The following is a 27,761-nucleotide window of genomic DNA, read 5'->3' on the forward strand; positions in this document are numbered from 1 at the left end:
ATGGAAACAAATTCAGAAGAAGATAACATTTTGAGACCATCCTATGTAGCTGGCATAGAGCTTCCTGAAAGAACAGGACTGGTAAATGTGGAAGACATAAAAACAAATCTCTCTGATGAGTTTAGTTCAGTTTCTTCCAGCTCAGACATGAGCCAGGTAAGAAAGCTTCAATGTTAAAATTAATTGGATCTTGTAAAAGAAACTTCATTCTTTTCTTGGTAAGAAGAATTAGAATCTTAAAGAAGAGATGACAGTCATCTGTGCCTTTAGACTGTGCATAGACATGTGTGTGTGTGTTGCTTTGATACCTTGTGAGGTGTCCCAGTCTCAGTGGGTGAAGCTGACGTCACTTCAGAGAAGCAGAGTGATGGAAGACTTGTGCTTATAGTTGGCCTGAATGCAGTACATGAGTGTACTGCAGTATTATTTGTTTTGAAACTCTAGGCTCTCACAAGGAAGTTTAGCAGGGGCCAAAGCACTTGTGAAAACAGAGTGAAATATTCGTGCTTCCCTTGTCATCAAATGAGTCTGTTACAACAGGCTGATGACAAGAATGCTGTGTAAATGTGCTAATCATCAAAGAGAGGATCTAGTCAGATTTGTAACTTCCAGCTCTTTCCATTTCAGAGGTCTAGTTTGGAGCCTAGGGGACACATACAAGTTTGCCTGCGCATTAAGCCCTTCACAGCACTGGAAAGAGCAAATGGATCACAGGTAGGACATTTACTTAATCTTAACACTAAAAACAAACAAACAAAAAAAGCAAACTACCAAACAAAAGAAAACAAACAACCCTTAATGTATACGTGTTTTCTTTTCCCCTCATGATGATCTTTTAAAACACTTTTGATGCCTGCGTTACTTGTGCTTCCTTTTAATAGGGGTGTGTTTCACTTGAGGACTCAACAAGCGTTATACTGAAACCCCCTAAGAGCTCCTGGAGTCGACCGACTGACAAAACTGCAGGACAGGCGATACAGAAATTCAGCTTTTCACGAGTAAATGAATTTTCTTTAAATGCCTCTGAGTTATGTGTGGAAGATGTTGCTTGTCTTCTGTTACTTAAGAGAAGCTTGTTTGTTTTATATTAAGAATTCTCTGTATGATTATAAGCGTGTATCTGACTCCTACAAGTATGTAAGGATTGCTTAAACAATCTAAAGAGATTAACCAGCTTCTTGGTAACGTTCAGGTGTTTGGACCTGAAGCAACTCAAGAAGAATTCTTTGAAGGTACAGTGAAGCAGCCAGTGCTAGACTTCCTAGAAGGATGTAATCGCCTTGTTTTTACGTATGGCATTACAAATGCTGGGAAAACCTACACATTCCAAGGTAAGAGTAGAAATTTTTTTTTTCCCTTGAATTAGTTTCTTAAAGCAGGATTTACTTCAGATTATTTCAGAGAGGGGAGGAAGCCTGGAAAACAGTTGAAAGCTTGCATATTTGTTAAATGTGGGATTTTGCTGCGTTTTCTTTTCCCCCTTCTCTTATGGCGAAGCTGATGCAGAACATCCTGGCTGTTTTCAAGTGATGCCCTGTAATGTCTAAGGAATGGGTTGTGTTTCACTAGTAAAACTGCAAACGCTGCTTCAGACTGTAACTGGCCTCTAAATTCTTTGTGCGTGCCTTGAGATTCAAATCAGTTATCTTCGTCTTTGTTCACTTTGTACGTTGCTCATGATAATTACTGGGGCCTTTCTTTTGCTTACAGGGACAGAAGATGATGTTGGTATTTTGCCAAGGACGATGGATATGTTGTTTAAAACTATTGGAGGAAGGCTGTACACAAAAATGGATCTGAAACCTATTCGGTGGCGAGATTACCTAAAACTGACCAAAGACCAAGTGAGAGAAGAAGCTGCTCTTAAAAATTCCTTGCTTCGTCTGACAAAAGAGGTAGGAGACTACTTCATAAAGAAACGATGAGTACATGCGTCTTGAGAGAGCTCAGTGTGATCCTGTGCATTGTGTGATGAAAGAGGCTTGTGTGTTCTCACGTAGTTGTTTATTCATCTTTCTGTTCCTGTCGAAAAAGAATGAAGCATCTTCTTAGTGGCATGCCACACCATAGTGGGGTATTTCAGTTGTGGAGTTAGATTGATCTTATTGAGGAGTTAGTTAAGTGTGCGTCAAAGGCAGGTGGCAGTCAGACTCTTTCTGAATAACTTTGAGAGCCCAGGCACGTGTTAAGTCTGGCTGCAATGATGTGTAAGTATGGCGGGGGGAAACAACACCTGTCTTCTACATGTGCATGAACCAAAGCTGTGTAAAACTGTTCCAGGTTTAGTGAGGATGTGGAAAGAAAATGCAGTGAACAGCTGTATGCTGATCTTAACTCTCTAATGGAGTAGGATGAGATGTGATCATGTGCTGGAGGTGCCTCCTCTGGTTTCAAGAGCCATGTTTGTAGGTAGAACACTTGACCTGATAAACTGAGTAGCTGCAAGCTTTGCTGCCTACCCAAAGCCAGATCTGTGTGCGTTGTGTAGATGAAAATTTCCCAGTTTTTCTTCTTAAGCATACTGTGTCTGGTAGGTGAGACTCCTCGTCTTCACTTTGGTAGATGGGAATTTCTTTCTACTTTTGTGCTTTAAGAGGAAAAAAAAAACGCCACTCAGAATCTGTAGCCTGGGAACTGATTATGCGTGTGTGAACATCATAAGTTCTGGATGTTGGGAACCATTTTATATTATTAAGCAGTTTGGACAAAGAAAATAGTATATTTACAAAGTTTAGAGTTAATTTCAGTTGTGTAAGACTTTGACAGCCTGTGTTAAGAAGCAATGAGCTGCTTACCTACACTAAATGATAAAGTATTCTACCTTAACTTCAGTTTCCAAGAGTTGACCCAATAAGCCATAAGATATGGAAGTCCTGAATTATGAAAATGACAAAAAGAAAAATACTTCAGGAATCCTCGTTTGATGAAATCGAGGGTAATACGCAGACTACAACCAGGCTGTTGAAAATCATTCTGTTAAGTAACTCCTTCCAGTTTGGGATTCTCCTCCATTTTTTCTTTTTTCCCCCTGTATCGGCAAGCTGTAGTATGTTACAGTAAAGGAAATGCCAGGAATGAGTAGTAAGGTAAAAACACAGGAATGTGTGAGTGCACTGAAGCAATTGTAATGTACAGCCAGGATTTTGGTGTTGGCATATTGAAACTATGCTGTATTGCTTTCTGGGAGGGCCATATAGCTGTATTTTAAAAAAAGAAAAAAACAAAACAAAAAAACAAGAAAACCAAACAGGCAACAGGTGGTGTGTTGGTACTGTACTTCAGTAATAAATCCAGAAGTCTCTCTTTTCTTTTGCAGGTAGACCATCGCAATAGCCCTAACGGCAAAGCACCGGCTGATTCTAAGGGTATGTTTTGTATTAAACAATACCGAAGCTTTTCTAACTGCTAAGGTCAAGAACTGACTCTTGGCTAATGTTAGTAATAAAAGGATTATTTGGCTTTTATTTGTGATGGATTGGAATAATGGGCAGGACATCTGGGCAGAAAACAGAAGGGATGAAGTGGTTAGGAGACTACTTGGACGTCTAGCCTAACCTGGTGTTAAGCACGAGGTGTAAGTAAAACGAAGAGAAAGAGTATGGCTTGTGATAAGATTCCTAGTGATATTCTGTCAGGCTTTTAGGGCATTTAAGAACTACATTAAAAAGCCTTTGAAGAGCTCAGAATATTTCTAACCCAACTAGACGCGTTAGATTAGGTTTTGGAAGTGAAAAAGCAAGCTCTCAAGTAGATGTGTCTTTGCGAAGGTGTAGGGCAAGCATATGACTTCCAGATGCTCTGTGTGTGTATGGGAGGAGGGGGATGTCCGTGGTTTTTGCCTGGGAAAAGTTTTCTTTAATTAACAAGGCTGCTGTAATCTTAGTCGTTACTTATTTTTAAATGCAATTAGTTTTGCTGTCTCTAGATTGACATGTAATATTTTCTACTTTGCAGGTGTAGGAAATCTCTCAAAAGGATCAGAACAATCTAGCAGATTATCTCTAGATAATTTCTCAAAGTTCTCTGTTTGGGTTTCATTTCTTGAGATTTACAACGAATGTTTTTATGATTTACTGGCTCCTATGTCGGATGACAAGAAAAAGAAGACACTTCGCCTTGCTCCAGACATCAAGGGATATTCTTACGTGAAAGGTAACTGGAGTGCTTTGCAAATCGCCAAGCTTGTCATGGAAAAGTGCTATTTCTGTAATAATGTTTCTTCTGAGATAGAAAACTCTTAAATGTGTTCAGTTTAGCTCTAGAAATGTCTGCTTGAATGCAGAGGCATACTGTATCTTGTCCTTTTCCATGGGAGGAAGAATCTTAGTCTTATCTCTTGTCAGCTTATTGTGTGTCTGAAGCAGACTTAATACAATATTTTCTTGTGTTGCCTAAATGTATTATTCTTTGTTTGTATACCTCATTTCTTGTTCACTTTTCCTTTTGCTAATGAAGCTGCCAAAGTCACTTTTCCTTCTTTTGAAAGGTCTGCAGTGGGTTCAGGTCTCTGATTGTGAAGAAGCTTTTAGACTTTTTAAACTGGGACAGAAACACCGGAGTTTTGCAAGCACAAAGCTGAATGCTTGCTCCAGCCGAAGGTGGGAGACTTTGTCTGAGGTTGGGTATAAGATGGTGTGGGGAAGAGGGATAAATGAAAATACTGCCTGTGGCTTTTGTAGGGCAGAAGACTTTAAAAAGGCTTGATATCGAGTGTTCCATTAGATGTCCTGTAACTGCATGTGATTCTAGTGCTTGAAGCAAGATGGATTAGTCCTTCAAGCAGATAAGCGTGTACAAAAGCCAATTGTTTCATCAAAAACTCTCAGCAGAATAACTAAGCCTTCTTCCATCTAAGTACCTGTGGTATGGGAGAGGGAAGAAAAGCAAAACAAGCTGAGAAAAAAGTCTCTTTAAAAGGCTTACTGCATCCAGTAGAATTATGAAGTTAATTGAATCTCAAGTAGATCCAGCAGCGTTTTGACTAGATGTTGTAGATTTGTAAAAATATATATGTATTTCTGACTATTGATCTTGCTTCATTTCTCCTTACTGGTTTTTAAATGTCTCCTTTTAGCCACAGTATATTTACCATCAAGTTACTAAAAATTGAAGACCTTGAAATGCCACGAGTGACACGAGTCAATGAGTAAGTTCAGAGCAAAGGTCCCTTCTTCTTTTGGGGTGAAATTGTCAGTTGTTTTCAGTGTTGGTGTATTGATGCTAGGCTACGTACTCAGTGTTCCCTGATGGAGCCTCGTGTATGAGTGGTGGTTCCCCATTTCCTATCGTCATACGGTACTAAACCATCCAGTTGCAGTGCTGTTCTGCATCTTGTGCCCTCTGTTCAGCACAGTGTTCCTCTATCCTGCTCCACTTGACTTCTGAACTAACGTTAAGTCCTCAGAAAGAAGCGCATGGCAGAAAAATGGAAGCTTTGTTGAAGAAGCATTTGGCAGGAAGTAGCGTGCAGCTTTGCTAGGAAAGCAACATTAAAAAGCATGGGAGGGTTCAAGAAATTCTTCCGTTGGGAGGAGTGGTTGTGTTAGAAATGAAAATAATCAGGGCACGTTCCGAGGCAAGAAAACTTAATTTTCCTTATCTGCCTTCAGGTTCTCCCTGTGTGATCTTGCTGGTTCAGAAAGGTATACCAAGACGCGCAACGAAGGTGATAGGCTGAAAGAGAGTGGAAATATCAATACGTCTCTCCTGACTCTAAGCAAGTGTATTAGTGCACTCAGGATCAGTCAGCAGTCAAAGTAAGTCCTTGTACAAACTGGAAACCAGGTGTGGATTTCAGGTATTGCGTGCAACGTTTAAGCTATTGTCTAAAATGCAGAGTACAAAACTAAGGCTTGAGTGAAAAGTATACGTAGACTTCTGCAGTTGTGTGAAGCCTTGTTGATCTAACAAAGTGGTCTATAAACTTGTCTGCTTTGTTTATTTTTTATTTGTTTTAATAAGCCTTTAAGTTCTGAATCTTTGAACATGTTATCGTGGACTAAAGCAACTTAACATTGTTTCTTCTGGCCTTGCCTTCTCAAAGAAATCCTGGGATAAGATAGACAATTTCTCTTCACTATTTTCTCTACAATACTGCAGGCAGAAGAGAAGCCTACGTGCTACTTTTGCCTGCGGTTGGGCTCTAAGTGAGTGCAGGCAGAACTTTCTGTATTTTAAAAGGATGTAGTATTTATTTACAGTCACAGCTGGATGCAACCGCTCAGGAGCAGCTTTCTCTGTAGATTCTCATTTCAAGATGTCTTTCTCCCACACAGATTAAGTGTGCTCTGTGCTTGGGAAATGCCATTGTGTGCTTTAAGAAATTCTCTTGTTTGCTAACACTCTGCCTGGTAGCCTACTCAAATTCTGTTGTGCTTTAAAGAAGATGAAAATAGGCCTAGCTAGAGGTTTACTCTCTCGTCGGTCCTTCCTTTCTAGGTAAGAAGGGTGCCTTTAAAGTTAGCTGCTTCTTGAAGAGCTGTGATGTATTCAGAACTGTTTTATGTTCTGGTCCTGATCACTTGACATCTTAACAACTCAGAAGAAATGTACTGAAGCTTAATCACTTATCATATTGATAGATGACTTTGATAGTCATTTTCTTAACACGACTCTTGTTTAGCACTCCTGCAGTAGAGCTGCTTCTGGGTTGTGTGTGTGTTGTGACAGCAGTGTAACTATCTGAAGCTTTCTTGCACTATTTGCAGAATTCAGTAGCTGTCAAGAGTGCAGTGGGCAACCTCACCAGGGAGGTGAGGTTTTCTTACAAGTAGAAACTGTTTTCTGAGAAGTAGATAGGCCGTTTTTGCAAAGATGGTAAGGGAAAGAGAAAGGAGAGAGAGAATTGAAGGTAATGTGAGGCCATGTGACCTAACAGAGGCCAAATGTTGAACGTACTTTTTGTTTTAAATATTCTCGTGCGATGTCCAAGAAGATAAAGGCTGCGTAGTAGCTGGAACAACCACACAACCTGTCTGCAGACTAGCAAAAAGCGATAGCATTAAAAACCGCCCACAACCCAAACTGATGTAAGGACTACTGCCGCTATTAATATGCTGTCTTCCACTTGGATAGCTCGTACACTGAACTGAAGGTGTTAACTTGTGGTAATGGGCTTTGCTGTGGTTTTTGTCTCCAAAGGGTGCAGCAGCACATACCGTTTCGGGAGAGTAAGTTGACGCACTTTCTTCAGGGATTCTTCAGTGGAAAAGGGAAGATACACATGTTAGTAAACATCAGCCAGTGTGCTTCAGCCTATGATGAAACATTCAATGTGCTGAGGTTCTCAGCTCTTGCACAAAAAGTGAGTGTGCTGTAGTCTCTCCTGGGGTTGTTGTGCTTCTTTGGGGTGTGAGGGCGGAAGCCCTTCTCTTCTGAGAATCTTATTCCTAAAAGGTATTCAGCCTAACAAGAAGCAACTTGTTATATTGGGAGGAAATTCTCCACTATTGACTTAATTTTCCTCTCTTCCCAAAATATGATCCCACCCAGGAAAGCAAATCCAGCTAGCCCATACGTGTTGTAATTTTGACTCTTGTTCAGGTCAAGCCCTGACAATATAAATGGAGCAGCAAAGAGTTTGAAAGGCTGTGTTATGGCCGTAAGAGGCTTCAGTGGGGAAGAAGCGGAGGTTAGTCAGAATGGGTAGGAATGAGAGTCATGATATAAGGCTGAAGAAGTTAAACTGTCCGATCAGTGCTGCAGGCTTGATGGAAGTGTTTGAAGCGTTGGCAGTTTGTTGTCTGAAGCGTGATTGGTGGATGTGTGCCCTCGGATTGTAGCCGTATCTAAGGAGGTTAAGTGGGAAAGTAGAAGGAGCAGCCTATGAGGGTGATGTGGTTGTGCAAGACAAAGACCTGAAAAGATGATGTCCAGTTGCATTGAGTGGAATTGGAGCAACTGGAAACTGAAAGCAAAAGCAGAAACCTGTGGCTTCGTGAAGTGGCAGTTCTTGCACGTTGTTTGGCTAGTGATAGTCTTGAGACTAAGGGGAGGATTGGAGTCTGCAGTAACTCCTTTCTACTTTCTTGAAAACTAGTTGAAGTAGTGACCAAACAAAGGCTATAGGCCAAGGGAGTAGTAAGCTCTGGAGAGGAAATGACAGCAGGTCCCTCTTGGAAGTTCTAGTCAAGGTTGAAGGAATACTGATGGCTTTGTTCTTTTATTTCCTGGGCAGGTTATAGTAACGGATGCATCTGTTCCTCCTCGTGATGAGTCATTTGGCCAGAACTCAGCCAGTGGGTCATCAACGCCTTGTTGCTCTAAAATGACCGTCCCAAGGAGAAGCACTGGATTTCTGTGGGACCGGACCCTAGAAGATGGAGTGGAAGATGATGACTATGAGATGGAGCAAGAACATAAGAAGTCAGGAGAAGAAACAGTGCTGAAATATGAAGAAAATAAAGTCCTGGTAGGGAAAGAAGAATATTCAGTAAGTGCCCAGACTGCTTTAAGAATTAGTGAATCCCTGAGGCTTGTAACAACATCCTTCTTTTCTTCCATCTCCCTCCTCTTCGTTCTGAGCACCCTTTCTGTCCCTAAATTCAATGTTAAGAACTAAGTGGAATTTCCGAATTACTGAATGGCCAGGGTTGGAAGGGACCTCAAGGATCATGGATCTCCAACCCCCCTGCCGCATGCAGGGACACCAACCTCCCCATTCAATACCAGACTAGGCTGCCCAGGTCTCCATCCAATCTGGCCTTGAACACCTCTAGGGATGGGGCACCCATAATCTCTCTGGGCAGCCTGTTCCAGCACTTCACCACTTCCTCTGTAAAGAACTTCCCCCTGACATCCAACTTAAACCGTCCCTCCCTCAACTTAAAACCCTTTGCCCTTGTCCTGCTGTTATCTGTCCTTTCAACGAGGTAATTCCCCTCCTGTCTGTGGATGAATTTGGAATGACTGTGACTTAGTGTCTTGTGTGGGGAAGCTGTGTGAAATGTATCCAAATTGAAATAGAGCAATGAGGCATGCAGATGTGTTATTATTTTCTTGTGGTCAGTACATAGCAAGGATACAGGTGTTTTATTCTCTTTTAGGACCTTGCTTTGCTTCTTTTAAAAGTAACTTCTAGATTGGGCAAAGAGGCAGGAACAGAAGGCTTGAGAATATTTTGGTAGCATTTAATTAGCATTATCTCTCCCACCACCCCCTTCCCCCTCCCACCCCCCCCCAAAAAAAGGGCATCTGCAAAGTAACAGCTGAATTCTATATAAGTTATCTGCTTTAGATTTCTTGGCAAATGACTTATCTGAGCAAGCCTGTAAGTTATTGAGCTAGGACCAAATGTGAAGGCTTCTGTTTATGAATAAGTTAATAAAAGAAGTGGGAGGTCATTTTCAAATAGAGTGAAGGGAGAAAACTCAGTTCTAGCGAAACCATTGCTTGATGAAAAACTTAATAGTGCTGTTATCCTAGGCACTGCTGAATCTTGTGGAAGACTTGAAGAACCAACTTATTGCTGAGAAGAAGGACAAGTTACTGCTGGAACTGAAAATTCGTGATGAAGTGGCCCAAGAATTTACCCGATATTTTGCTCAGCAGGAAACAGAGTTCAAGTAAGTTAGCTTTAAACGCTCTTAAAGTTATTGGTTGAAAAGGAAAGGTGAGGGTGTATTCCCGTGTTGATGAGAGTTGGATTCGATGGAAGAATAGTCTATTATTCTGCTGGACTTGCTCTTTTACTCTTACTTGGTCTCTGGTAAGAAATCAGTTTCTACCTGGACGGTGGATTGTAGGAGAAATACTGCGTAGGACAGGCTTTGATTTGGAGGCTGAGGAGAGGAGGGTATCTTTACTGACTGCTCTCTTAGTGGCAAACAGAATTTTTCTGGCTCGAGGAGCTCAGGAAGAAGTCTTCTAGTAAACATTTACATCTGTTGTCACCTGCTGCTGCTCTCCCTCACCTCCATCAGGTCTTGGGGAATGGGGAAATACATTTCTATGTCAGTGTAGCAATAATATTCTGTGTATTATTCTGTGGTGCCAAAATAGAGAAACATCTTTGTTTTCAAGAAACTGCGCTAATAACGTAGCGGTTGAGATGGGTTGGCTTTTAGCTGACGTATGTTCTGTCTTTTGTTCTACAGAGAATGCCTTTCCCAGGAACGAGAACGGCTTGAAGAAAATTCTGAAAAGCGCCTTGACATTTTCAAGGAACTTGTAAGTGGTTATGCTGACAACCCAGGCGAAGAGAAACTAAAGAATCTGCCTCGCAGCGAACAAGCTGAACCCCTGGTATTTTTTCGTTCTTGCTTTTTCTTAAATATTTTCCTTTTTACTAGTTAAGTGGTATGGGCGCGTCTTAGGGAGCTAAAAGGCTGGTCACGAGGAAACGCAGGCTGTGTTGCTGTATGGTGAGCAAGATGCATCTATTCTTCATCTAGTACGAATGGTTGCTGAGCCTTTCAGAAAGCTTTGGGAATTTGACGGCTTTTCTTTGTGTTTCTGCAACAGAAAACGAAAAATTACCCTGTGTTCAAGGAAAAAGGGAATCCTAGCTTATAGGTTAAATTTGCAGGAGTTGTATCTGTGGTAATATAAGAAAGGAGTGTGATAGTGGGTCGTCAAATACTATAAAATATAATAGCTGTTGCTAGATTGCCAATTCATATCTCCCACTCCCCGCGCCCCCCAGTACAACTCTCTGTTAAGTTGCACGTGAACTTGCAAGGTGGGCTTTGAAGCTGGAATTAAAAACTGTTTAGGTGGTTGACTTCACAGTGGCTATCCAAACTATCTGTAGAAGTAACAGCTATTGCGTAGGTAGCTATCCACCAACTGTAACTGACAAGAAATTGTGTTCCAGGGTGGAGAACATAGCGCTGTGCCTGACACCTGTGCTGATCTTGAGGGCATTCTTGATTCTCTGCAGCGTGATGTTATGGATATTAAAAAGCAAGCTGTGGCAGCACATGGTTACATTGCATCCCTGGAGCATGCACAGGAAGCTATTGGTCGGCTTGAGGAGCAGCTGGAAAAAACTGGCTTTGAACTCATGAAGACCAAGGAAGAGCTGACAGAGAAAAACACCAAACTACTGAAAACTGAGGAAGAGCTGAGACAGAAGAACAAAGGTGAGTTGTGTGATGCCATGGGTAGAAGAAAGAAATAGTTCACTAATCCGAAGTAGAAATAACCAATTTGAGCTGGAAGTAGAGGAGATGTTCTACGTTTGGAACCATCGCCTGTATATAATACAAAGCCTGTGTGCAACATGAAGTGATTGTTTGTTCTGTGCATGTGTTCAGGTTGAACAATTGCACGGTTCTTGGTTATTTCATGTGTTTTCCGCTTAGGCTGCAGCTAGCAGGCTGAAGCTTTCAGAAGTATGGGGTTAAAAGTCTCTGTGTAGATTTTGCAGTTATATTGTAATCCCTGCTCTTCTTTACATCTTGCTGATGCAACCTTTTCATTCCAACAAATACAACTGTTGAAACACTCCTATAAGTGCAGGCCACATTAATTTCTTCAAATCTACTCCAGCATCAGAATGCCTGGGAACATCTGGGATTACTGAATGAACTACCTATTGGCTACTTATTAATGCCAGTTTTTCTGTGTGTTACAGACTTTGAAATGAAGGTGATTCAATTGGATGAGTCTGTTGAGCAACTGAAAGAAGCAACCGAGGTAACTTTATCAAGAAAATCCTGTGCAGGATTATTTGTTTAAAACCAAGTTGTGGTAGCTTAAAATGCTGTTCCAGTAGGCTCCAGGAGTAGCTTTCTCACCAAGTTTAGCGAAACTGAACTTGCGTTTAAAATGCATTGTGCAATTCGGCTACTTAACACTGCATTAGAAGCTGATGACTGAACTATTTTTTTGTTTTTATTTCCAAGAGAATGAATGTGCAAAACGAAAGGATTCAAGAGCTAACAGACATCGTGGTGCAGAAAGATGCCATTATTACAAAGCTACAAGACTTGAGATCTCATTTAGAAGAAAAAGTGAAGGACTATGTGAGTTTTGCCCATCTCACTATCTTTACACCGAAACAACCCATCCCAAACCCTATGCTTGTAATGCATTCACTTCTGTAAAAGTGATTTTCTGTATGAAGCTGGTACTGTTTGAAACTGTAAACAATTCAGGTTAACCTGAAGATAGTTGTTGTTAACACAAGCAACAAAAATATCAGTGTGTTCCACCAACTGCTACCTCACGCTCCTACATCAAAGGAAGAGCAGCAGTAGGAGTATATTGAGCGGAGTTTGAAGTATGAGTGGATGGCCAGGATACCTCTACATTCTATGCAGTTAATAGAACTCTCCTGACTAATGTACTGCAAGCTACTGAGTATGTGAAGAGTAGCTTGGCTAGAAGTGTGTGTGCATACCACTTCTGGTGGCTTTTCTTCATTTTCTACCTTGATGTGTGGTAGCCTGAAGTAGCTCTGAAAGCATTTATAGTTAATTCTGTCACTCTGGTAAACTCCTCTTGATTGTGTGCAAGTCTTTTGCTTTGTAACCTGCTAGGCTCTTGCTCTCCCTTGTATACTGCGCCGAGTATTGTGCTCGTCCTTATCTGAAGGTGTACCTGTTCTTGCTGTTGCTGGGATTTGTAACTGACATCTTTAGGGTCACGGGATAAACGTTGCAGCTGTGTAGTTTTGTGAAAATGTTTGCCTACAGAAGATTACTGTGCGTTAAGTGGTCCTTTTGTTCAGCTTCAATGTAACTGGTCTTATATCAATACAGGAAAAGACTATAACTACTTTTAAAACAAAGCTGGCAAATGAGAACTCTAATAAAGCTAGTGAAAGCAGCCGATTCAAGGGACGTGAGGAAAGTGAGTTGGAAGTGGGCAGAAAGCGCTGTTTTGAAGATAAGCCTCCTGTGGAAGAGCCACCTCCAAAGAAAGGTACAGTTTCTTCCATCGCTGAACCAGGGGTCTTCCAAAAAACCAAATTGATTCCTATTCTGGAATGGAAGCAAAAGGTTGTGAAGCGCAACCTTATGGTATGAGGAGAAAATCCCGTGTTATTCTGTCAATAGAAGTAACTGTAATGTAAATATCCCTTTTGCAGAAGGTCCTATGCTGTTCATTTTTGAATGCTTAAAATAAAAGCTTTTTGCACTATTTATTTCCTTTTTGCTGCTTTTTCCTCATCCACAGCTTAGCTGTAGTCCCTTCCTTTCTTGCCTTTCCCTTGCGAAATATGTGCAAGAGAGGAAAGCAATGCCTTGTTTGTATGAGAATGCTTCTCTTGGATGATTTCCCTCTGCCATCTTTAGGATCCAGTATTCATGCCAAATAATGTGACCACTGAATGGTATCACGTATATTTGTATTACCAGAGACAGAGGAAGAGAAATACAGCTGATGTGGACTTTGTCGTACTTCAAATTGTAGTAGGCTTGTTATAATCATATGACTGAAGCTCTCATTTAAAAAGTTAATGGTAGTACTCTTCCAGCTAGGAATTAAAATGGATAACTGATACTCACAAGGTCAGCCTTGAGTTTTCTGTGAAGAAATACTGACTATTCAATCATGTTGAATGTTGGTTTTTTTTAATTTGTATTATAAGTGTCCAATTACTGTTTAATATATTTTCTTTCACTATATTAAATATACACAATGTAACAATGAGCACAGGTGTGTTGTGCTGATTCTCTTATAGAATTTAGTTATCCTAGTAGCGTGAGCAAAATTTCATTAGAGACGATAGGTTATCTTGGATTGAAGTTCAGGGTATTTACACCATTCACTGAGCTTTAGGTCCTGTTTCCCATGTTTTGGGATCATGCTTTTTCCTTACTTGGTGCATAAGGAGCTTCTAGACTAAACATCACATACCTTCTTGCAGTCTTACTTCTCTTGCTTTAGTGTTTGCTTGTACATTTCAGCACAAAACATTTAGATTACTTCCAAGTCTTCCAATGGAGGATTTTACTCACCTTTGCTAGAGGTGCTAGGAGCAATTAAAACCCAAAACCTGGTTTGGGATCGAAGATGCCACTGCTGTTGCTTCAGAACGACTGAATCACTTGGGGGCCGTCTATGGAACTTGTTGGATCGGTTAAGAGGCCGTTTCCAGGCAATCCACGTGTATCTGTGTGTAATGCTGGCTGTGTGTGGATGCTACAAAGTTTTTTCACAGTGCTTTTCTGTGGTTGTAGTAATAACAGGACTCTACAAAATTTCTGTGGAATATATTGTGCTGTCACAATCCCTAGTCATTTAAGTCTTGACTTATTTTTTAAAGGCTGAAGCAAAGTATGCATATTACTTAATGGACGTAGCTGGATTCTAAAGCAAGGAAGAAGTACAGCAGGAGTCACTTCTGATAGGAAGAAAATGCATGTAATTTTAGTTAGTGCTCACTAGTTCAGGAAAAACCAGCCCCAAGCTAATGCAATGTTTATGGAAACTTGAGTCTGCAAATGTGTACCTTTCTCTGAGCAAGCTTTCTATGCAAAATAGTAGGTGTGGACAGAAGTAGGAATCCTCATAAGTTGTTTAGAGACCAACTGAAAAAAAGGAGGCAGCAGATACCCACACTGAAGTGATCAACTTTTCCTGGATTTTATCTTTGTAAAGTAAGAGCACCATGAGCTTAAATGAAACTTCTCAGAGAACTGTCTAATACCTCTTAGATATATCTGTGTTATAGGGATTGCTGAAGCAGGGAAGGTGGAAGCAATATAGCTGAATTATCTATTTCATTCCCATGTTTCTTAAAACTAACCACATGTTCTACTAGTGTGCAGTGGAAGGTTGGAGTAGTGCCACGGTAAAAGCGTTCTTGCGGACTGAAAGCTTTTTGCTGCAAACTATGTCTAGAAGTCTGAGGCACGTGATTACGAGTTCAGAGGGCTTTAACTCCATTGGTACTTTCAAATACCACGAGATGTGAGGGTATGGCTTTCATGTTAAGACAGTTTTTCATCTAGTAGTTGATACTTGGTATTGTGAACTACTACCGAATATTGATTTTCATCAACGTGAGCTGCATTCCTTTTCTTTGTGTGGTGTTTTTTTTCCAGTTGTTGTGAAGGAGAGAAAGAAAAAGAGCAGTCTAGAGCAAAAGAGAATGGAATACATGAAGCAGAAGTGCTCTGCATACCATATGGAAGTACTAGCACTGAGGGAAAGATCTGAAACCTCAGAACGTCACTTAGCTGTGCTTGAAGAGCATTGCAGGAGAGAAGAAAATAAAAAAGAAGATCTCAGTAAGCAGGTCACAAGCCTGTGTACTAAGCTCTCTTTTTCTGAAGAAACAGCTGCTGACCTCTGTGAACAACTTCGGCAGTGTCAAGCTGAGTATCGGGAAATTGCTTCTGAGCTGGATGAACAGAGATCTGTAAATATGGGGCTGGAAGGAAAAAATGTTCAACTAAATAACATCATAGAAGCTGCCAAACAAAACATAATTGATAAAGTGTCACAAGTAAAAGCAGTGCAGACCAAATTAGGTGACTTATACAGACGTCACTTAGAGTCCTACGCTATCGATACTGACTTAGTCAATGTAGAAGATTCCTCAGGCTCTGAGGAAGATGAACCAGAGAGATCTCAAATTAGTTCTGCATGCCTTCAGTCACAGGCTTCTTCTATGTCAGATCTTGCACAGGACCGCTCCTTTTACCACGGTCTTGAAAGGATTTGGGAAGCATGCAAAAGTATTATTGATGTTTCCTCACAAAAAAGTCAGCGGATCGAAGCACTGCTTCAAGATGTTGAAAGCCTAAGGAAGGGACTGAAAGATGCTGAGAATTGTAATAATCGACTTGAAATGAAGCTAAGCGAGGTTACAAATCCAGGTAGTCAGAAAGAAGATCCTATGAATCAGTTACAAGAGCAAATAGAAAAGAAAACCTGGGACTTTGAAAAAAAGGCTGCGGAAGATCACAGAGTAATTGCACATTTTGAGGAGGAAGTTGCCAACTGTGAGGTAAAAATAAGAGAGCTTGAATGTCTCCTGGAAGCTTTCAGAGCAAAGGAAGGCAGCGTGACAAAACTCGAAGAGTTACTTAAGGAAAAGGAATCCATTATTGTAAATCTAGAAGCAGTTATGGCAGCTCTGCAGGAGAAGTCTGCTAATGAAGACATCAGTGTTGAAGAGCTAAATAATGAAAAAGCAAATCTGATGGAAGAAGTTGTGCAGCTGAAAAACAGCTTGGAGCGGATGAAACACTCTCTTTGGGAAAAGGAAAAGAGCGAAAAGGAGAAAATGCAAACTATAGAATCGTAAGTAACTCCTGAGATAATTTACAGCCCTTTGAGAACGAGCTAGAGTTAAAACTCGTTCTTGTGAACATCCCTTTGACTTAATGCTTTTGCATGTTTATCAGTAGCCAAGCTACTACTTTAGGATGCTTTGGTATGCTACTTGAGTTCAAAGGGAAACCAGGAGCGTGCAAGGAAGCAAAGAATAACTTGGGGATTTCTGGTGGTTTTGTTGTACATCCCTCAGAACAGAATCTGAAGTATTTGTAGCTTCAGAATCTGATTATGAGAGGCAAGCTGAAATTTGAAAGTAATTGTTTAAATCTTGTCACTGGTCTAGATAGATCTAAGATTCTATTTACAAGTGGATACCAGCAGGCAGGGCCTGGATTAAGCCACAAATGCTGTTTCCGTGAGATGCGTACAGTAATGTTCTTTGTTTCTTTATTTTTAACATAAGGCTTAAAAAGGCTGTTGCTGAGAGCTCTGTCCTTGTGCGGAATTTGAAAAAAGATTTGCAGAGGAAAGAAGAAGAGTATGCAGACTTAAAAGACAAACTTCCTGATGCCAAGAAACAAATTCTGCAAGTACAAAGCGAGGTTTGTAGTCAAGTTTCTTCTAGAAGATTGTGCTTGGCTTTCTGTTGTTAGAACTTGTTTGCTCAAACCTTACCTACAAAGCTTAAAAATGTGTCACGCTGGTGGGGCAAGCAGCAACACTTAGTGAATGTTGCCATTGAAGCTGTAGAGGAGACCAGAAGTCAAGACATGGTTTCATAAAGATAACAAACAGAGGAAAGTAAACTTTGTTGGTAGTCTTGAATAATGTTTGTGAAAAGAATGGCTAATCGGCTTCTGGAGGGGGACTTGTGGCGATCTCTGTAGTAACAGTAGCCTTGCCTCTGGTATTTGTGGCAACTCCAAAACCTCAAACCTGACTCTTGTGGAAAGTGCTGATAACTGGGAAGAAAAATGGTATTTACCTGACGAGAAATAGACTGATTTCCAGAGGCTCTTTGATATGAGGGATATATATATTTTTTTCTTTATTTTCATCTTAATGATATTAATGATTATAATCTAGTTATTAAGCAGGTAGATATTTTACAAGTGATTTTGCAGGCACTGAGTTGGAAATGTTATTGTTAGTTGGAAGTGTTTAGGGTGGAAAATTGAGGCATAAAAATGGTTTTAGGTAACTTGGTTTACAGAAGTCTTAAAATAACTGTGTGCTTTACTTATGTTACAGGTGTCCTTATTGCATTCTATGGAGAAATCTCTGAGGAACAGAATTGATGAACTTGAAAAGATTAAACAACAGTTCAGTGAAGAGCTGGATGTCAAAAGGCTTACTATCCAGCAACTTAGACAGGTACATGACTTTCATTAAAATTTCCTTGCTCATAATTTTTTTTTTTTTTTTAAACGAATGATGCGAGTATTCCAAGCACAGGAAAAAGCTTACAGAAATTGGGGTAAAATGAAAGTAGCCAACTGAAATTAGTGATAGACCATGAAAGGTGTTCAAATAATTTGTCACTGCAGAGTGCTGGCAGATTGCTTTAAATACAATAAGCTACATAGTAAATACATGTTTAATAGCTGCATATAACCTGATTCTGATGAGTGACATCTCTGTATGTTAATTGAAATGTCTCATCTCAAACCATTCTTATCAGCTTGAATGCTTATTTGTACTTTATGAAAAAATGACTAATTCTAGGCTGTCTTAAAAATTTGCTTGTTTCTACTGTGTATGCTTTTCTCTCAATGTGAAATATAGGAGCTGTTGAATAACAAGGAGTTGGAAGAAGTCACCAGACAATATGAGAAAATACGTGAAGGTCAGCCATTATTTTTCCTCTCTCTCTCTCTCTCTCACTCTCTCTCTCTCTCTCTCTCTATCTCTGTGTAGTATCCATGTCAATGTTGTCACATCGCTAATGACTTTGGCGAGTCTTACACTTTTATATTTTAAAACATGATTTGAGAAACTCCAAACTAGATGTTTAATAGTTACGCACTGCTTTAAATGTTATTGTATGACTATTATCAAGTAAACTTGAAAGTAAAGCAGCAGATTTGGGAGAAGTCTCCAAGAAAGTGCAGATTTGCAGTGCTTTTTAAAAAGTCTGCTGCTCATGTGCTGTTTTAGTTGTCCTTTTGAGGTAATCTCAACCTCTGAAATGTCAAGTTCTGCAATAACAGATTCTGTAGGCTGTAGGATGAACTTAGAGCAGTTGAACTACAGTCATTTTCTCATGTAATAAACTCCATATTCTGATTGTCCCTAGCATTAGAATTCTCACCTAAAACAAGTTGGTGAGAGTCACTTAAGAACTCTGTATGTATCTGTATGTGAATATTTCAATAGAGATGCTCTATTTCTTTCAAGAGAGCTTTTGGTCATGGGGGAACCTTGACTTGAAAACTCCTCGGGAAAGGATAACGGGAACTAATAGGGAGTTCATCTGTAAATTTTCAAACCTCCAGATCTGTGTGCAAAAGAAAAAATAATTGAAGCTATGAAGATGACATTAGAAGAACAAGAAGAGACTCAGCTTGAACAAGATCAAGCGCTTGAAGCTCAGTTAGAAGAGAATGAAAGATTAGCTTCAGGTAATCTTTCAGTGGAAAGGGAGCAGTGATGCGTAAGTGCTTTAGATGTATTGTGATAGCCACTTCCATTTTCATTTGGCTTGGGCATTAATGTTCCATAGTAAACAACAAATTTCTACTTGTTAAAAGCTTCTGTTATTTCTCTGTTCTACAGCAGGCAAAACCTAAGTGGCTTTAGTAAAAAGTCATTAATGTGGTGTTTCAAATACACATTTGAAACCATAAGGTGTCTAACCTCTTACTGTGTATTGAGTAGAACTGGAGACGTGGAAGCGTAGATGCAGAGAACTGCAGAACCAGAGCAATAGTGACCAGCAGCAAAAGGACAGGGAAAGGGAAGAGGCAAACGTGAATGAAAACCATACAGAATTAATAAAGCTGCAAAAAGAGCTGAAGGTAACTTCACTTTAAAGTTGTAACTTCAACTTAGGAGACTACTTATAACGTGATAAAGTAAACTGTTACACTGATGAAGAAAACTTCCTGTACAACCTGCAGTGCAGTGTGCAATAAGGACGAGGTACATCTAGGAATATTAACTCAAAGCAGATTATAACTTTTTGTCAAAGCGTTTTTCTATTAGTTGCTTGGGCAATTTGTATAAGCTATCCAAATCAGCACCTAGCTTTATCGCCAGGAAGCCTTTTTTTGTTGTGCTGAGGGTCTAATTTTAATTTTCTTGAAGAAACAAGTCTATTTAATGACGTCCTGGCTTTTAAGACTTTTATTCCTTAATCACTTAGTATTTCATTTCTGATTCCTTTGAAATAGACAAGTGAGGCCAAGTATCAAACTGATAGAAAGAAGTGGCTGGAGGAAAAAGAAGGACTCCTGAATCAGGTAAAAGAAGCTGAGAAACTTCGCAACAGAGAAATGAAGAAGTTTGCTGAGGACCGACAACGGCACGGAAAGCAACAAGCAGAAATTGTAAGTGACGAGGTCTTGGCAGAGTCATCCAGAGTCTGTAGTTTGGAGACAACTTCACGCCAAGTACTAACAGTATGGGCACGTAAGAGTAGCTTGTCCAAGTCCCCTTGCTTTCTTATGAAGCCCGTATGAGAACTGCTTGATTTGGAAAAGGGAGGAATAGGAGGGTCACAAAAAGACAAAGCTTTCCTAACTACGTAATGAAATGTAACGTACGTGGGACTTAAATAAGAAAATTACAGTTGACAAATAAATTACTGCTTAATGAGTCTAAGAAAACATTTTGAACAATAGGATTTGTTTGTTTTCTTTTCTGGAACACAGAAGGCCTCTAAGCCTTTATAAGGAAGAAAAAGGCAATGGAGTTTCCAAAGGAACCCCACAAACTTCTCTCCAGATACTGAATAAAACTGCTGGGTCAATCTGCTTCCTTTTTTTTGCTCCCTTATCACTTTCCAAGAAGTGACTGATAACAAAGTGGTTGCTTGAGCTGTTCACTGAGCTGTTGTCATGTAACTTCTCAAACATGTAAATCTGTATGGTGCACAAAACCTTTTTTGCATCCGGAAGTAGTTAGTCCTGACTTTCTGGACCTGCAAGCAGCACAGAGGATGTGAGGAGACCGGTACTGTTAGTAATCACTAAATGAGCAAACCAAAGTGGAGCTTCTTAAATAATACCAATGATAATTTTTCACAAGGACAGTAACAGAGATTGTCTAATAGAAGCATGGTTTTGCTTCTGTAGTTTGTAGTGCAGTAGTTCTAGAGCTCCCGTGGATCTTGAAGAGATCATACATTTACTAAGACTGTAAAACAGTGCTACCTACCAAACTGTAAGAACCCTTCAGTGTGTGCTAGTGCTGTTCATCGATAATCTTTTCTTTGTTTAGGCAAGACTTGTTGCCCAGCTGGAGGAAAAGGACTGCGATCTTCAAAAGTGGCGTGAAGAGAGAGATCAGTTAGTAGAAGCTTTGGAAGTACAGCTCAAAACGTTGGCTGCTAATGCCGTGCAAAGAGAGAGAGAAATAGCAGAACTGAAACGATCGGCCTTAAAGGATTCAAGCAAGGTCAGCTCTCTTTTGTTCCCGCCTGATTGGCTACCCATAAATCTGCAAAACGCTATGCCTGCTCTTTGTATTTTGGGTGTAGTTCTGTTCTTGAACACTGTCGTGTTGACATCGTGTGCAGTGCAGCTAACCAAAAAAAGCACCAGATTTTACTTCCGTTCTTCAGAAACAGGATTTCTGTTAGTGCTAGAGTTTCAAAATTTTTAGTAGTTCAAATAAACGGACGTCAGTTTGATGCTTTTGATCCTAAGGTTAGTCTGGACGTCTGTAACTTTTTCCCATAATTCACAGCGTTTCTTGGTCCCAAGCTGGGCTCAATACTTGGTATTATAGTAGTTCTGTCTCAGGTTTCTTACTTTCTTTGTTTTCTCTGAGCTAGTATCTACAATGGCATGGAAAGACGGAAGGAGATGTGAAGAGAGATGCAGGGAAGCATCAAAGGCAGAGGGGGAATGATCTCTGGAAGTTGCCTTTTTTATTTCACTGTCCAGCTTTAAATCAGGACAGCCAATCTAAGCAATAGCATGGAACTTCAGAAGCTAAACAGAAGACTAATTGAGTTGTGCTTTTTTGAGGATGTTTGGATATCTCCTTCTGTGGGATGGGAGCTGTGCTCATAACAAAACTTCCCCTACAACTGCTGACAATTCTCACAGTACAGAGGTCTTCGTGAACAAATAAAAACTCTTTTTATTCTTGTATCTTAAGAGAGGCTGAAGCACAAGAGGAGAAGAAAAGAAAAGAATTCAATATATATTGTATTACATCTTCCCAGGCAATTAGGTGACTACTGCACTTGTAGCAGTGACCATACAAAACCATGAAATGTTATTGTTCTTGATTAGCTTACTGCCTTAGCCTGCAATTCTGAAACGGTTGCTACTAAGTAACTGCAGTGCTGCTTGTGTGTGTTAGCTCCTTTTGCCAATCCTGCAACTGAGCAATTTTTACGGTGTTTATTAGGATAATGAAACTGTGATAGAAGAGGTAAGAAAAGAACTGGCTGACAAAGATGACTTTATAAAGGAATTAAAACAACGCATTAACCACAATTGTCCCCAGGCTTTATAACATCTGACCTGGTCTCTTTTGGAGGTAGAGTACTGAATGAGGCTGTTGGAGAGACCCAGTAGGGTGAATCTGAAGATTACACGATGAATGGATGTTACTGCCTTCACAGACTTGTGCTGTGTTTCAACTTACTTGTTCATGTGGTGTCTGAGCTTGAGATTCTATACTGGAACTTTAGAAAACTCAAAATATTTTGGAGGTGTGCTGCACAGCTTGATCTTTACTGATTTTAAATGTTTACAGGCTGTGAAAAAAGAAAGCAAAACTGAAAACAGAGATGAAGAAAGTATTCCAGGAAGACGTGAAGCTAAAGGGAATTATTCATCAACTCGACGTCCTAGCAGTGTCACTTCATTAAATGAATCTGAGGTTAGTATGCAACTTCAAATCTGAAAATGTTGTAGTTGTACTGATCTTGATAAGGAATGAGTAGGAAAAGGTCTCGAGTTCTCTACACAATTCTCAAGCTTTGTTTATCCCTTTCAAGGTGATCAGATCATCTGTTTTCATAGCCTTTGGTAGGAATAAAAGCTGTTGAAACCATTGTGTGATGAATTCCTCTTATTTGCTGTTGAAAACTTTCCTCTCATTGATGCTTATGACGTGGCTCATGATTAAATGAGTCACCTGGAAAGCAATTTACAGAGCCACTGAAATGGGCACAGCAAATTGAACTTGTTTTCTTCCCCTGCAGGATTTCTAACTGTGCTAGCTTTCGTAAAGTAGCAGTTCTATGCATTTATGGCAGTAGTAGCAGCCATCTGCCATTTCCTGATGTCCCCAGCAGCCCGTCTTCCATGCTCTGTTCAACATCTGAACTTGCTTTTGATACGCTAGCTACTAGCTGAATTCCTGCCATAGAGAAGGAGGAGTCCAGGTGATCACAGCTCTGACTCTGTTGTTCCTGCCGAGAAAAACAGGGTTGGGTGGATCTCTGCAACTCTAGTGTAGAAGAGGAAGGGCAAACTGCCTAAAACTAAGCTGGACGATAATAAGGCACTTGAGTCAAAAGCTTCTGTTCCTGCCCAGTTCTGCAGCAGCAGAGTTGAGATGAAGAAAATCATGTCAGTTAATTGTAGAAAGAGAATGGTTGTCTGTGCCCTTGAGAAAAATGACCTGTGAAGCATCAGGCTCAATGTAACATGGAAAACTTTTTCTGTTACCTTAGATTGGAAACAATAATTTTAATTGTAACAGGTTCTGGGAAAGAAGGGCTAAACTCTGCTGTAACTGAAATAGACTTCTTCTTCGGTTAGAAGTGTTCTGTAAGCTAACAGCTGGGATACTGCGTGTTTGCATATCCTTTTCCAGATGCATGATAGTTTTTTAACCTCATGGCTTCCCTAACACTTGCACTTAAAATTTCTCTGTGCTATCAGGAGCATTTGGAAACTGACCTCCACTCTTCTGAAGCATCCACAGAAAATGGAAAAACTGGTTGTTTCTCAAAACCAGAGGTGGAAATCCAACTGTCACCTCTGCAACCTGATAAGATGGAGATAAAGCGGTGCGACAGCATGTTACCTGCAAGGGTGAAAATGCCTAGGACAAGAAAGAAGAGAAAAAGTGATGACATGGATGAGGTATGACCTACACCAAACAGAAAACGAAATATCTGATGCCTTTCTACCGTTCCTCGTTTAAGCTTTAAAAAATGCTACTTCTACCTCAGGAAAGTGGTTGAAGCATTTAATTGATGAACCTTGGTGTGGAGAGTCCAAGCTTTAATGAAACTAAACTAGTAGCCAAGCTGGGTGATAATGATTTAAGAGAAGGGAAAGAATTTATCTCAACTCCCTTGTGAATTTTCTTTGAAAATCCGTAGACATCAGTCAGCTTTTTAGACTTCTTATACATTTGCTTTCTATTTTGTGTGAAATATCTGAGTGTTTCCTCTGACTTGTCAACATGCAGTTTTGCTTCTTATGAGTCTTGGGGAGAAAAAAGTCCGCTCCGTATGGGGATGGCATCGCATCACAGGATGTCTAATACTGATATCTTAATAATGCTACCAACCCGTTTGTGCACTTGAATGTTTATTTAGTATTTGATTCACATTGGAATTGTTACTACTTGCAAATACCTCCCTATTACTGAATGCAATAGCATTGAAAGTGTTTGCTTTTGTGATCTACCTAATGAAAAGTGAATCTTTCTAAACGATTTGTGGCTAAAACTTGTCTTATTTTCCCAGGATTTTGTGATAAGTGAGAACTCGAAAAATGCAAAGTCTGCCATGGCTTGTAATTCACCCTCTACAAGTGACGAGAAAATGGTTGGTTTTTGTTCTAGTTTGGAAGCTAATTTGGGACTTTCTGTCATAGTGTGGCCATTTGAAGGGAGTAAACATTCTTATGCAGCAGTGTCTTATCCTTATTTGTGTAGCTGAATGGGAATCTTAAACTCTTATGACCTCCTCCTATTAAATCCCATAAGCTTACCATAGAGCAAGTTGGTCTGTCCCAAGAGTGTATAATGGCTGGGCTGTAGTGTGGAATGATTTGGTGGAAAGCATATCGCAGACTGAATAGCTGGGAGGAGAAGTCTGAGCGTATTATCATGGGCTTTTGTAAGTGAAGCCCTTGTATTAAGCTGAGATTCATGTGATTTGTATGCATGGGAATGATTAAAAAGAGAGGTTTTAATGTCTTAGGAGTATCCTTGGCATGGTTAGAGTGTGAAGAGTAGGTTTTTCCCAATCTGTTGTCTTCTGTTTTGTATGTTTGTTTATTTTTTTATAATTAGAACTGCTTATGTAAGAAACATCTCCACAGCTTGGGATTTACTATTAAAGAAACTACTGCTTCTTTAACAAATGTTAAGAAACTTATGCCTTGGAATTGCTGAGACTTTGACAACTCCCTAAAGGGTATAAAACTGTCTACGTTACTTGCAGTTGTAATATCATTAGCATAATAAACACAGGTGTCAGTAGCAAAGCTCAAAATGTCGGCTTAAGATAACACTGACCTAAAATAAAGCTTAAACACTGCTCTTATTTCTTGTTCACGTGTCTGTTAAACAGAAATCCAGAAAAGAGTACTTCCTTAGAAAGCGAGTATGTACTTCCGGTAGAAGATTGACTAGCAGGAGTGATGGAACTCTACAAAAAGTTGGAGATTTTCTTCAAAGTACTCCTTCTATTATTCACTCTAAAGGTTGGTGTAGAATAAGTAAGATTTATTCCACCTTCTGTAGGCACTGCAGAATGGCTTGTTTCTGCTGTAGGCTATGAACGTATATATTCTTAGAGAACTTGTCTGCCATGGTAAGTTGCTCTTCAACTTATGAAATAAATGCATTTATTCATCTCTTCCGAGATTTACCACTACTTGAATGAAAATCTGCAAGTATGCAGAGGAAGCTGACTCCACCTTGTGCTTCTGTCAGCACAAAAGTGAGGCCTGTTGTTTAGCTCCTGCCAAAGTTCCTCACTTCCAGCGACTTCTGAGTCATGTTTGTTCTTCATACCCTTGATGGACCATTGCAATTTCTGAATATTTTAATTTAAACTTGATGTATCACTTATAAACCAAGTTTATAATGAAGCTTTTGGCATTTGTTGATATAAAGACTCACAAAATCCCTAAGTTGGCTAGTTTATGAATCAAAACAAATTCCTTCTAGCCAAGAAGCTGATGGCAGCAGTAAGCTCCCCAAAATCTCCTGAACCAGAAAGTCTTGGAAAGGAGGAGTTGAAGCCAAAAAGATCCAAAAGGAAGCTGTATTCAACTGACATTTCCTGCCCTCTAGACTTACCTGCTTCTTGGGTGAGCGATTATACATTACTGTTCTGTCCAATGTAATGCATTTCTGTAGTCTTGTCTCAACATAAACTACTCAGGAGTCCAACAAACTTGAAGATTTCACCTATGTGCAGGAGGAGGTTGAAAGTGCTGAGCTATTTCTTTGTTTGACCTAGTCATTCTTGTTGGTTTTCCTCCTGCAGTTTTATTTTATTTTCTCTTTGAAGATCTCTGTATTTGGCTGCTGGCTTACAGCAGCCTATGTAGGGAATGTAGCAATCATGGAGACGTCTTCCAATTTGGAATCATAGACACAGTGTGTTGGGTTGGGATTTTTCTACTACAGCTCTGCTTTTCTAAAGCACAACTTAAACAGCTCTTTAGGTATGCTGAAACTGCGTTGTCCTGCCTAAGCCACCTTGTCAAGGATCTGAAGTGCCAGGACTTGATGCACCATTTCAGAAAGCAATTTTGTGACTCTGCCAGCAGCTATGGTGCTGAGAGTTCTTGCTCTGTTGGAGCCGCATCCTTTAATTATGTTAGAGTCCTTTTTCTGTTCAATATAGTGTTCATTTGCCCACACTGTAACATCCCACTGAATTTTCTGTTGATTTGATGGATGGGGGGGGCAGAAACCAAAATGGTTTTTGTTAGAGCATGAAGGAAATGAGGCAATTTTTTCTCTCACTGTACTTCTGAGAGCATGGAACTGAACAGAGAAGTGAATTGCTGGGCAAGTCATAGCTACAGGGATTTAGGCTAGAAATGTTTTCTGAACACCCCATGTTTCACAAAACGTGCATTAGAATGCTCATTTGAAAATAAGCATTTTCGTGCTCTTTAACATCTTTATTAATGACATCGATGAGGGAATTGAGTGCACCCTCAGCAAGTTTGCTGACGACACCAAGCTGAGTGGTGCAGTTGATACGGTGGAAGGAAGGGATGCCATTCAGAGGGACCTCGACAGGCTGGAGGGCTGGGCTCGGGTGAACCTAATGAGGTTCAACACGGCAAAGTGCAAGGTTTTGCATTTGGGCTGGAGGAACCCCAGGCACCTGTACAGGCTGGGAGGAGTGGTCCTTGAGAGCAGCTCGGCAGAGAAGGACCTGGGGGTCCTGATGGACGAGAGACTGAACATGAGCCAGCAGTGCGCTCTGGCAGCTCGAAAGGCAAATGGGATCCTGGGCTCCATCAGGAGAGGGGTGGTCAGCAGGGACAGGGAGGTGATTGTCCCTCTCTGTTCGGCTCTTGTGAGGCCCCATCTGGAGTACTGTGTCCAGGTGTGGAGCCCTCAGTACAAGAAAGACATTGAGATTTTGGAAAGGGTCCAGAGGAGGGCGACTAAGATGATCAGGGGGCTGGAGCACCTCCCCTATGAGGACAGGCTGAGGGAGTTGGGCTTGTTCAGCCTGGAGAAGAGAAGGCTGCGGGGTGACCTAATTGCAGCCTATCAATACCTGAAGGGAACCTACACCCAAGAGGGGAGTAAACTCTTCAAAAGGCCTGACAACAGCAGGACTAGGGGAAATGGTTTTAAGTTGAAGGAGGGAAGATTTAGGTTGGATGTTAGGGGGAAGTTCTTTACTAGGAGAGTGGTTAGGCCCTGGAACGGGCTGCCCAGGGAGGTTGTGGATGCCCCGTCCTTGGACGTGTTTAAGGCCAGGTTGGACGGGGTCCTGGGCTACCTGATCTGAATGTGTATGTTTGGTGGCCCTGCTAGGCAGGGGGGTTGGAACTACATGATCCTTGGGGTCCCTTCCAACCCGGGTGATTCTGTGATTCTGTGATTCTGTGATTTTAATGTGAATGCTGCCTTCAGGTTTTCTTTGGGTGTGGTTATTTTTTAAAATAAACAGCATTTTGTACATTTGTCTTATTTGTTCCTTCTGATTAAGCTGCATCAAAACAATCTCTGTATCCTATAGATTTCTGTATCCTGTAGAATTCTGATTAAAAGATAATAAGCAAATGCCATTCTGAAATCCATTTAGGGGAAGAAATATGTTTGCATGGGTCATTGTCAGTCTTGTGTAAAAAGATGAGTAACTTTTGAAATATTTTCTTCAGGTTTCTGTGGAACAGAGCAAGAAGGAAAGCGACCTTGTAATCATCAAGTGACGACTACATCCAAAAAACGCTAAATAACCT

At 40.4% G+C, this 27,761-nt stretch overlaps 1 pseudogene; it reads left to right on the top strand.

Moving 5' to 3' along the window:
* Positions 1 to 27,758, top strand: LOC125693685 (kinesin-like protein KIF20B; annotated as a pseudogene).
* The last annotated feature ends 3 nt before the right edge of the window (positions 27,759 to 27,761 follow it).

This window comes from Lagopus muta, chromosome 5, assembly GCF_023343835.1.
Source record: "Lagopus muta isolate bLagMut1 chromosome 5, bLagMut1 primary, whole genome shotgun sequence".
Classification (NCBI taxonomy): domain Eukaryota; kingdom Metazoa; phylum Chordata; class Aves; order Galliformes; family Phasianidae; genus Lagopus; species Lagopus muta.